Below are 12,681 nucleotides of genomic sequence, written 5' to 3' on the forward strand. Positions count from 1 at the left end.
TGCAAGAGGAGCATAAGCCATTTCTTTCTCTCTTGCTGCTGCATCCTCTGTAGAATAAGGTTCAGAGAAAAGGCTCCATAGGAACAGTCAGTTAAATATTCGCTTGGTTGGTAGAGTCAGCGAGGGCAGAAGTGTCAACACTGGTAGCTTTTTTGGTTTGTTGCAGAAAACTGTTGTGTGAGAAACATCTGGGGCTTATTGATGAAAATAGATTTAATTCTACTCATAAATATAAATAAATATTTCTATTTGTAATAGAGAAAGAAGGAAGAAGGTTGAACAGAACGGCAGAAAAAGTGATTTTATGCTTCCGTTAATCTCCAAGTTGAAATAAAATAATAATATAACAAATGGTATTTCTACATCCAGTGATGTGGTTTATTACTAAAGTTTGGGGTTTTTATTTTTTTCAGAATGACAGTGCCTAATTATTTTCAAATTACAGAAGGATATTTAGGCAGCAGTTATGATTGGAATAAACTGGGTCAATTTAAGTCATGAAACACATCTGTAAGAGAGAACATGTAAAGAATATATCAGTTCCATACTAAGAAACTTTAACTGAAAACTAGATTATTGTGTCCCATTATCTGAGGTTAGGTGATAACAAAAACCACCTGCAGTTCATGCTTGGCCACTGTTTGGTGGCGTATGGTTCTTCTGTACCATGTTTTTGATATTTTTATGCCTCCTGCACTCTTAAGACTGGACTGGTTCTCACAGTCAGATTCTGTCTTCTGTAGCTTACCCAAAATAGTGGAATTAGTCAATGTCATTCAGTCCAGCCCCATTAATCTGTGCATCCAGTTTGCTTCTGACATCTTTACTGACCATCCTAAGCTCTGTTTACTCATTCTCCTGTTATGCCTCCTTCCTTGTTTTACTACAATCACTTTCCTACTTCCTGTAATTTATTATTTTAGTTTTAATTTTAATTTTAATTTTATTTTCACTTTTATTTCCCTATATTTTTATTTTTATTTTTGTAAGATTACCTCTTGGCTGTCATCTGTGTGCACGATTTCCTGACTCCTTTTCCCATTAGGTTCTTGGTGTAGGCCATCAACCCCCTGATCATATTAGTCCATAGCATGATTGTTTATTTGAAAGTATGTTTCTGTTAGAGTCACAATCTGCACATTGATACATGCGTTTACTAGACGCATCAATCTTTACACTTGCAGTTTCTCATATATCTAGCAACCTTATGCTGCTACCATTAGTCAAAAAAGCAAGTTTGTATTTTTCTATTAATGCTAAATATCAAGCATAATATGTTCTTTAGCCTTTTAGTAAACTAAATTTCTTTTGAGTTATCAGAATCAACTATTCTCTTGATTTTAACATCCAAGTATCTTTCAAAATGTTATTTCACACAGTTCCACTTCTTCTCACTTAGACTTCCATTTACCACTGTTTTTCTTCTTATGTAGTAGTGGCAAGATTTATATTGCTTGAAAATGTATTTTCCACCAACTTGTGAAAGAAAAAATGAAGAAGGTTTTGCACCTGAAGATGTTAATTCCATTTTTTAAAAGTATGCATGCAAATGTGTGATTTTTAAGAGAAAAGACTGCAGAGAGTATTATATAGCAACACGCAGGAAATGAAATAGAAAGGTCAAAGAGCTAGCAACACTTTCACATTGTAGGGTAAATTTGGATTCTGCAACAAGAGATTAGCAAGAGCTGAAGAAAACAAAAACGAGAAACAACCAGAGAAAAATTATCCCTTCATCAAAAAATTTGATGAATTTGAAGTACAAGATAAGCACTGATGGACAAGGGACAAAATACCATCTGTTAATTAATATCAGTAGAGAAGATGAGAAAGCTCTGAGTCTTCAGAAACAGGAGAAACTCTCTACCTTAAGAAAGCCTTTACAACATAAATGTCTTCTTTCAGATATATATTTTAATTGTCAAACTAATAGCTTCCTCACTTTCCCGAGAAAGAGATACTTGACCTCAAAAATAAGAGCCTGAAAATCCTTGGCCATAAAATCCAGTAGGGAGTTTGTCACTGCTATCGATATTACCTCTGAGTAATTCAGATATTACTGACAACTAGTTAGCCATAGGTGACTGTAAATGTGGGAAGTATTATTATCATTCAGTGGGACATTTCTGTTCCTTCTTCCTTCTAATCCCAGCAGAAGGATAATGTAATAGTGATGATTTTTTTGTTAATTTTTCCAATCATGGCAAACACAACCACTGAAGTAAAATCCAAAGTGGTAGGAATGGAAGAGAAAGGAAAAATAAATGTTCCACAGCTAATTTGATAGGAATCCTTGAATCCTTGAATGTTCCTCAGATGGTCCAAACCCAAACACTCAAATCTGAAATTCCTCAGATTTCAGTAAAACAAAATCTGTGTGTGAACTTTGTGACTTGGCCCTCTCTTAAACCCAGTCTATCTCATGATCGCAGATGCACAAAAGGGCAGTACATGTTCTATAATATCTTAAAATAAATGAATAGTTAAACCAAAACAAAAAACAAGTGTGACAGGCTTATGCTCCTCTGGGTTTCCTGTGTGTAAAATCCCAGGAAATTTGAAATGAAGGGCCTGGGAATAAGTTCAGTTTGTCGGAACAAGCAGAACCTTGTTGTTATTCTCAAAAAGACAGGGATGAAAACAAATAACATTGGCTTTTAAAATGTTTACCAGGCACACTGAGGGTGAGGGAGGCAGGGGGTGGGTGGGAAGGCAGAGTGGTAATGTGAAGCAAGAACACAGGAAGAAGAGCAGAGAATGGTATGAGTTTCTTTTCTTTAACCTGCATGCTTGCTTTGTTTTTCTAATTCAGCAGTTCTAGTGCCTGTAATTCATAATATTAAATTGTAAATTGGGAGCAGGTATGTGTGAGATGAACTAACCTGGGCAATGCAATTCATATGTATGAATATTTGTGAGGTACTTTAGTTATGCGAAGGACATTTTGTCTCTGTTTGCCTGCAAAGTATTTTTCTAATACCAAACAGCCCAGGCCTGGAGTACTTGCCTGTGTCACACTCTGCCCTTGCTCATGACAGACATGGTGGAGCTTAGCATTCCTGGAGGGAAGCACTTACACTATCATCAGCATGAGCATTTTGAGTGGAAGACACTGAAGGATCATTGCAATTGGGAATGTTGCAAATGTGCAGCTTATTGTAGACAAAGATAGTCAGAAATCTTCCAGGGGAACACTTTACCCACCCTGAAATGCTGATTAATCAAAATCAGAACATTCTGTGGGAATGTGTCTGTTTTAACAAATCTTCTGACAAAACACAGGCACATTTCCAAACTCGCCTGCCAGGCAGGTTTCAGTCAAAAGCCTGCCCAGTTTCATGCCAGCTTGCCAACCCAGCTCCTTAGCAGTCTGCTCAGCAGTCTGCTGGGGAGAAAAAATGCCAGGCCTTCAGATTTTCCAGTGCTAGGGCAGGCTGTTGAATTAAGTACCTCAGTGCTGGGCGACCCTGGGCTTGCAGGCTGTTCATCACAAAGCTACAATGGTCATCAACCTTAAAGGCAGGCAAGACCAGAGCTGCCTGCCTCGAGAAGGGAAGAAAGATGTTTGACTAGCAGTTCTGTAATGGGAGAAGTAAATGAAGGGTGAGGAGGAGTCAGGCTGCATGAAGGACAGTGAAACATCCACTTCCTTCTACTCTAATTAGTATCAGACCTGCAACTGACCCCATTTTGGGGGAGTTTCTGTTCTGGATCCAACACCCATTGAGACGGTGAGCAATAAATTGGCTCAATTACTAGAAGACCCCCATCAATTAAACTGTCTGTGCATGTAAAGAAGTGTTTTGACCTTTTTTCCTTTCCAGGTTCAGTTTAACTCTTTCCTTTATTGGGGTGGATGGAGCAGCAGAGTCCCTTTTTTGTCGTATGGTGCGCTTGTACCGAGCCCAGCTGACGTTTACTGCAGAGTGACTTCATACATCTGGATGGTAGACCAAGTTCTTTCCAGCACAGAGAATTCACCATGTTCACAGATCTGTGATTGCCACAAGAACCACCCAGAAGGTCAGTGAAAATTCAAGCAAGCTGTCCTAATTGGCTTGTTTTATTTTGTTCTGTGAGGGTTTTTTATTTGGTTTTTTGGTTGTTGTTGTAGTGGTTTTGGGTAGGTTGTTTTCTTTTGCTTGTTTGGTATTTTTGTTCTTCAGAGTTTGTTTTTTTTTTAATATTGTGTTTTGTTTTTTGTTCTGTATTCTTTTTTCTCAATAAGAACTCAGAAATGCAACAGGGAATAGGAAATACATTTGGTAAGGCAGTCTGATAGTGGTAATCATAGCGGTAGTCTATCTTTACTGGAAGCTTTGGAGTGTCTCACTGTTCTCTTCATCCTTTAAAGGATGTGCTCTTGTCCTGTAATGGAAAAGAGCGTGAAGGACCTCTACAAAGGCTGGTGAGTACCAGTGCACTTCCATCAGGTCTCAAACTACACATTTCCCCATCATCTGCTGCTTGCTTGATCTCAAGTTTTCTGTAGCAAACCAGTTCACAAACTTCGTAAGCATGTTACCTATAGCCTGGGATAGGAATGAAGGCTGACACCCTGCAGCTGAGAAAATGGTCTTGCTAAACACTTCTTTTAATGATTCTTTTTAGTAGGTGTTATTGTTTTCCTTCTGTTTATGAGGCAATACATTCTATTCTAAGAATAATAGCTGAGGAACAGTAAACAAAATAGCAAATTGAGGTTTTGGATGACAAGTGTTCTTGACCATTTTATTGCATTGCTGTTACTGGGCACTGGGCTTAACTAACACCAATTCATCTCCATGAGAATTGTTGTCAGAAAACTAAAACAGCTTTGTGTTAGAGAATAATATGTCAGTCTGGAAGGAATTGTCCATGTTTATTCTTCTGAGACTTGACGATGTTCTTTCATGGCTAATTAGCCCAAGCAGAATTTAGCTCAGGTACATAGGGCAGGAGTACAGCTGCATCAACTACCATTTAGTTGACATTTGTAATGAAACCGTGTTTCTAAGCTCCCACAGATTGGTCTGTGTTGTTCCTTCTAGAAATATACTCATTTTAAAAGAGAAAAGGCTCATATTTGAGAAGACTATTAATATCAAGGAAATAACATTTTACTTCTCAAATATGTTTGGAACCAAACACCAGTAGAATCATTGTCCATAGAACTTGTAGACTATGGAGGCAAATTCTATGCTTATTTACACAAATTGCATGGACAGCACTTGAGACATGGCCTAGATAAAGGAATAATCTCTTACTCTTTCCATGTTTGCTCGATGTTAAATATTTTCAGGAAGTCTTGCTTTGCTGATCCCTTATTTTCCTTAGACTGTTTTCTGGGGATATTTGAGAGAATATTTAGTTTATGGATCTTTTTGTGCTCATCACCATGAGCAGTGGAAGTCTGGTTCCCTTGACTTAATTCTGGACCGTGGCTCTCTTGCTGCTCAGTAAGAAGTTCACAGATAATATTTCACACTTCAGCTCAAACTAATGTGGCTACAACTGCTTTTGCCCCTGGACAAACATCAACACTTCCCAGCTCTGTCATCTCCCCTTCTGGTTTCTCCTCTGTTTGAACATGAGGAAAGGCACCTCAGAAGCTAACTTAACAAATCTCAAGAAAATTTTCCTCCAGGATGTGTCATCACTAGCAGACATAAGGAACAGATTCTGCCAAGTTCTGAGGGGAGGTTGGGTGGATTGCAAGGGTGTGTGCCATGTGCAGGCAACAATAATGGGATAGCAGGGAAAAAACCTCCATCCCTTCAGTTTGTTGCCTCATTCCTTCTTGGTGTGCCACAGCTCAGCTTTTAGAGCTAATTCAAAGGACTTTTCTAATTGCTTAACATAAAAATATTTCACTAACAATACGAGGTAAGCCTAGCTTGCCACTAACACTACGGACATTTTGAACCATTACTCAAATGAGTGTACTATTTCCAACCTTTGTCCTGTGTTGATGACAGCTCAATGTAAAAGCAAGATTACGGTCAAGTTTAATGTTTTCTTGTGTGTTTTCTTTCCCATATTACTCTTGTTAGCAGCAGGTCTGAATTCATAAATGAATTAATTTTTTCTGTAGAGAAGATACTTTTAGCTTTGAAGTTTGCAGCCACATAGGTATATGCAACACTAAATCAGGATTTCCTTTTCTCTAGTTCCAGCTTAATTTTGTAATAAATTTTATCCATGTCTATCTGTTCTAACATAAGAGATGTCTAATGAATATTCTTGATGTACTGGTGTTTAAGCATGAAGAATGAGAGTATGATTGTCAAAATAGATAAACAAACTATATTTCCATTTCCTATCTAAAGGCATACATAGGCATTGAGACATAAGGTACCCCTGAAATAGCTTTGTTTAAAGACTTCTGAGCCTGAATGGCTTCATTGGACCACATATTCTCCAACCCTGCTTTGTTACTACATTTAACTATTTTTTGCATTTAACATTTGTTTCTTGCCTGAAATACAATGAAGGAAACTGTGTACACATTATTATGTAAGTCTCTATCATACTTATTTTTTGAGAACTAATTTTTAGCCCACTAGTAAGTAGCTAGCTTTTCCATGTGGTGCTTTATGAAGGAATAACAGTGGTTCAGGACATGTTTGGACAAATGTTTGAGGGTTGGACCTAGATGATCCTTAAGGCCCCTTCCAACTCAAACCATTTGTGTTGGGTTTGTGTGGCCAGGTTTTGGGGCTTCAGAGGTGATTTCGGTGAGATGCTGCCAGAAGCTTCCCCCATGTCAGATAGAGCCAGTGCCAGCCAGCTCCAGGACTGACCAGCTGCTGCTCTGGGCCAAGCCAGTCAGGAGTGATGGTAAGGCCTCTGTGATAACATATTTAATATGTAAGAAAACCCCTTAATGGGCAGATTGTAACTGGTGCCAAAGAATACATGCAAGGAACAACTTTGCAGACACTGAGGTCACTGGAAAATGAGGGCAGGGGGTGTTCCAGGTGCCAGAGCTCAGATTCCCCTGCAGCCCCTGGTGCAGCCCATGGTGAAGCAGCTGTGCCCCTGCAGCCCATGGAGGTCCGTGGGGATGCTGAGATCCACCCACAGCCCATGGAGGAGCCCCAGGCTGGAGCAGGTGAATGCCTGAGAGGAGGCTGTGAGCCTTGGGAGGCTCCTGGCGGGGACCTGCAGACCCATGGAGAGAGCAGCCCATGCTGGAGCAGGTGTCCTGGTAGGATTTGTGACCCTGTTGGGGACCCACAGTGGAGCAGGCTGTGCCTGAAGGACTGCACCCTGTGGAACAGTGACCCAGGTTGGAGCAGTTTATGGAGAACTGTTTCTATGGGATAGACTCACACAGGAGATGCTGATGGAGGACCATCTCCTGTGGGAGGGATCCCACACAAGAGCAGGAGGAAGACTTCTCCCTGAACAGCAGTAAGAACATCATGTGATGTACTGACTGTAACTCCTCTTTCCCATCACTCTGTCCTTTCTCTCACTGGGGGGGAGGAAGGAGGTAGAGGTGGGAATGAGGAGGAGTGGAGGGAAGGTGTCTTTCAGCTATATTTTACTTATCCTGCTCTTTGTTAGCATTAAATTCAATTCCTATCCCCAATGTGAATTTTGAGTTTTGTGCATGATGGTGATGCTTATCTAACCCCAAGAATCCTTTGCTATACTTTCTTTCCCATGGCCAGTTGTAGAGGGGAGTGATAGAGGCAGAGGGGGCTTCAGTGGGTGCTTGGCATCCATCCAGGGTTACCCACAAGTCATTGTATGAATCCATGGTTCAAGATCCATGATGACTGACTGTTTATTACCACAGATACATTTGTTAACACAGGACATTCTTCAGGTTAGGGTCCATCCAGCTGAACACGTAAACTGCCCTGTAAGTAATAAACGCTGATACCCTTCTCCCATGGTGAGTGTCTTAATGGCTATGCCACAAAAGGCAAGCTCACTTTTGCTCTTTGTGTCTTTTCTTGCATATTAGGCCACTTTCTACCCACCATTCTGGATGCCAGATTTACAGCTCTGCAGCTCAAAAGGTAGGAAGTAACTGGTGCAAAAGAGGTTTATACCAGCAGTGGTTGGTAGATGTTTCTCCAAATGTCTGTCAGACAAAGTCCTGCTCTGGACTTGAGTTGTAGCACTCCCAGTTTCTCACACCTCTGGGTCCCAGTTGGACTCATTGGCAAGAAAGATACTTCCCTTCTGCATTCGTAGAAGGAAAAACTTTAGTCACCTGAAGCATGTTGAGGATGAAAAGGAATTACAGCAATGTCTCATTCTCCTGTTACCAAGCAGCAGAGCAGAGAATTTCAGGAACAAAACTTTGAATTAAGCTATCTACTAACCTTTAAATGGTAAAGACCATGCAACAACAGCTGTTGAACAGCCAAGAGCATGCTTCTTAGTGATCTCTGCTAAGGGTGTTTTGCAGACTCTTTACAGTTCTTGAGGGAAAGGGTCTAGGACTAAGAATTACACTTCATTCTCTCAATAAGGCTATAATTAACCTGTTCAGTGCCTGCACAGCTTTAGTGTACAATAACCACAAAACAGTAGTAGAATCATTCCCTGCACAGAACAAAGGCTTCTTCTTGTCCTTCTGATAATCATAGCTGTGGGACAAACTTTTTACAGTTCTTCTTGTCTTTAAGTTTACTATTAAAATTTTTATTCAGTAGAACACATTTCCAATTATTTTGCAAAGTGTAGCGGTTTCACCAAATGATTCACTGATAATTACTGTGATAGGAGAGCCAACTGCTCAGTATGTTAATATGCATTTTACTATTCTTAGTTGTTATGGTGGCTGTAAAAACCCATGGTGAGATGTTTGCTCTCAGCGTCCTATCTCAAAACACAACATCATAGAAAAATATCTGTCCCCAGTGTCTTTCTGCCTGCAGTGGTCAAGCACACTGATTTCCAAACATCTTGGTAAACCAAGCGAGGTATATTTCTTAAAGATTTAGTGCTGTAATTGAAGTCAGGATTAATCACAAATGTAAATCATCAAAGTCAGTGGGATGACTAATGTGAACAAAGATTAAATGGCAAGACCAAGTCGCAACTGTGTTTAAGAAATGACTGCCAAAAACCCCCATCCCACTGGTTTCTTTACACATTTCTCACCTTGGAGTATGACAAATGAAGCAGAAAAAATAGATGACTAGAAAAGTAGCAGTGAATAGTGTTAGGTCACATTGAAAAGATTCTGACTAAGAATTTTGACTTTCCCTTGTCTTGGCTCTGCTGGAGACCAGGCAGTGAATTTTGTGACTTTTATTATCATTTTTTGAGTAATTGCATTTAGATGACTAACTGAATGAGGTTTGTGTTAATTCTGTCATTTGGGAAACTTTTACGCAAGACACTTTTATTTTGTTTTGGAGGTAAGATTGCTCATATCCACATGGACAGAAAACTGTTTAAAGGGAAAGTGTGAAAAGGTGTTGGAGGGAGTAGTTTGCCTGCTTCTGTCACAAAATTTCATCTGCTGGGGCTTTAGACAAGATCCTACCAGCAGTTGCTTCAGTTGCTGCAGACCAGGAGAGCCTCTGGACATGAAGAATCTTTGGTCCTTCTAGTAGAACTGATCTTAATTCTCAAGAAATCCTCATTTCACAGCAAAATCCTCCAAATTATTGGCTTGTCTCATTTAATCAGAGTGATTCAAAAGTCAACCGCTCTGAGTAAGTACACATGTGAAACCCCACTGGTCCTTGGCAATTTCTGAGCAAGGTGCCACAAAGTAGAACCTAGTGTGGAGAGCTTGTTTCACCATCCTGAAGCAGTTCCCAATGGCAACGACCTGTCACTTGTCTCCTTCCTGTGCTGTTGGCCATAAGAAATTGCTGATCTTTCCTATCTCTGTGTCATCTCCACCTTCCTTTCAAATTAATGTGGGTGTAAGGTGTGCCTTGCCATCTCAGTCACTCAGAGCACCTACTGGCTTTTCTTCTCCTGTGTTTTTATGTGCTGTGCTCCAGATTTCCTACTGATCATATCTGCTACTCAGTCATGGGAAGAGGGAAGCTAGGACTCATCTTTCTTTTTTATTATTATTTTTCTCTTCAGTGATATTCTTAGCATCTCCCACTTTCTAGATGCATAGTATACACTTCATAAAATGGCACATTTTCACATTCTTGAGGGCTTTCCAGTGATTTTTTTTCCAGTCCAATATTGAAAATGAATGGTGCTACATGTTTCTACTTTCCACAACACTGGCAGCATTATCTTGAGAGCCTCAGTAAGGAGAGTGTTATACACATTAGTAGTATATGTGTTCATTAATGAAAAGAACATTTGAAAATACTTCTCTTTGTGTTTAAAGTAGTTAGGTAAAATCAGATACTTCCATCAGTCCTGGAGATATTGCTGTTCCTGATATTGTCTCTCAATCTAAGCGGGTAACATGCTCTATGGGCAGAACTGGCATTTGTGACATAAGAAACAGGATATTTTTGTTTGCCCTTAGACTCATCTAAAATACTTGAACCCCATAACCTTCTTAGTTTGTCATATGAATAGCCACGAAGCCTTAAGTAGGCTGTTGCAGAGCAAAAGTATCATGTAAATTTTCTTTATTAGTCCATGCTCTTATTGTGAAATTTTTGGTGTTTCTTCACACTTAACAGTTCCAGTAAACATTGCCTCACTTATGTCTGCCTAAGTTACAATGTGAACGTCTATTTCTCTCGGGTTTGCTTTTAGCAAGACTACATTACAGCACAAATATTTTTCCAGAACAGTTTCCACAAATGTTCCCAGATGCATGGAAATATTTTGATTAATACTTTCAACTGTAGTCAAATGACTTGCCTTTTTCTTTAGTGCATTTTATTTCTGTCTTTGATCTTTAAAAAATCACAATCTCATCTATTTTATGGAATTTTCACTACTGCTCTTCTTGAGCAGAAAGCCCTGGAGGAGTCAGTTAGTTTCAAACATTTTTGAGCACTGATCACATTAAATATATAAAAAGATTGGTGAATATAGTTTTCTGTAATTGCATTGCTATGTAATAAACCTCCTACAGATATAAAGAAACCAATACAAGAGAACCAAGGGTAACAGCAGAAGTCACCATCTCTTCAGTTAATTTCAGAGAGTATGTGTGTGTGTCTACACATATAAATAAATCATGAAAATGTGTTTAGTAGAGCATAATCTTAAGAAACATTTTATTCTTATATTGCTCCATATTTATTTCAATTACTACATTGTACTGTATGTGGACTATAATAAAAGTGAGGAATGAAAGCCTTTTTTCTTTGGACACATTGGAACTTTTATTTTCATCTGATTCTAAATTTCAAGTTGGGTCATATTCAAAGCTGATATTATGGAAAGCCCAAGAGGCATGGACACAACTGAATGCCGAGGTGTTAACCAATGTTTGAGATGACAGGCATTACTTCTGTTACATTTTTGTTAGTTGCTTCTCAAATGCCTTTCTAGACTTGCATGTAGTACTATGACTCAGTGTAGCCTTAGAAATTCTCGTTAAGCCAAAATCAGAGGTAGTGTTAAGAGAGTTTAAGTCATGTAGCAATAAATACCAATGAATTCTAAAGGAGTTGAAGTTAATATTGTGTGGTCCAAAAGCAAGTATAAATCATACCATTCTAGAGTCAGCTGAGAATTTAGCTGAAGATCTTCATGACCTACTTCATCTCTCCAATAGGAAAATCAGCAGAGGTGGATAATCATAGAATGATTCTCTTTTTTAGTTTTCCCAAAAGCCTTAGACTCCTTTTGTGCAGAATACACAAAGCTATGTCTTTCATCCATGCTATTTTTTCTGTATCTCAGGAGAGGTGGAAAAGTGGTGAATATGTTCCTTTAACCACATAAGCATTCAGCCCTGCATCCCACCTTATCCCTGAATCTGTCAAGTGCCCACTGTAAGATTTGAAGAGTAAGACCAGATTTTGCTGTAAAAGGTTTAGACTTTCCTGACCTTCACCAAATAGAGGTAATGTAAAATATAGAATATATCTTTGCTACTAATCTGGGAGAAAGATCAGGTCTGTTTTTATGGCTGATTATAATTAGAGACAAACACATAAGCAAATAGGTGACCAAACTCCATCTGGAATATTATTTCCAAGACTGTCCACCCACATAGGAAGGATATTATTTGCCTTGGAGACTTCTTTCTAGAATTCTAGAATTTCAAGAACCTGAGTCATGAAGGCAAATTTGAACTACTGCTTTTATTTTTTTTCCTTCTAGATATGAGAGTTAATGTTGTTAAAAGTGTATGCCCAGGATTCATAAGAAACCACTTATCACAGTGAAAACAATATCTACCATTTAATTTAAAAAGCTGCTGAAGTTTCAGGATTTACTTTGGCTTTTGACAATCCTGAAAACTAAGTGCACTGGATTGGTGCAATATGTGAGGGACATAATGTGTGCTGCACAAGACTCCTCACATAGGTTCTTCAGTGTGCCTAAGACCTTAAGTAAGCCACCAATATTTATGAGCAAGCAGGTCTTCAAGCTTATTGCTGGATCTCACGTCTGACATTTCCAGTAGCTTGCCGACTGTCTCTGCATGTCTGTTATCCACTGGCAAGTGGAAGCACGGGAAAAAAACCCCTGATTGTGCAGCCTCCAGGTGGAGGCAGTGGTTGATCTTGGACTCGAGCTGCTTTTGAGTCCCCATTTCTGTTACAGTGGGCTCCATAGTCTGTTACC

General features: G+C 39.3%; 1 long non-coding RNA gene across 2 annotated transcripts; it reads left to right on the forward strand.

Annotated features, from left to right (window-relative positions):
* Nucleotides 1–3,392: 3,392 nt before the first annotated feature.
* LOC143692172 (uncharacterized) lies at nucleotides 3,393–12,044 on the forward strand. 2 transcript variants are annotated; one of them, XR_013180028.1, is made up of 5 exons: nucleotides 3,393–3,731; nucleotides 3,825–4,023; nucleotides 4,355–4,408; nucleotides 6,691–6,819; nucleotides 6,919–12,044. It is a non-coding gene; the product is annotated as an uncharacterized LOC143692172 (long non-coding RNA). The 2 variants fall into 2 exon arrangements; XR_013180027.1 differs by having other exon boundaries at nucleotides 6,691–12,044.
* Nucleotides 12,045–12,681: the final 637 nt, after the last annotated feature.

The sequence above is a fragment of the Agelaius phoeniceus genome, chromosome Z, assembly GCF_051311805.1.
Source record: "Agelaius phoeniceus isolate bAgePho1 chromosome Z, bAgePho1.hap1, whole genome shotgun sequence".
NCBI classification, from domain to species: Eukaryota; Metazoa; Chordata; class Aves; order Passeriformes; family Icteridae; genus Agelaius; species Agelaius phoeniceus.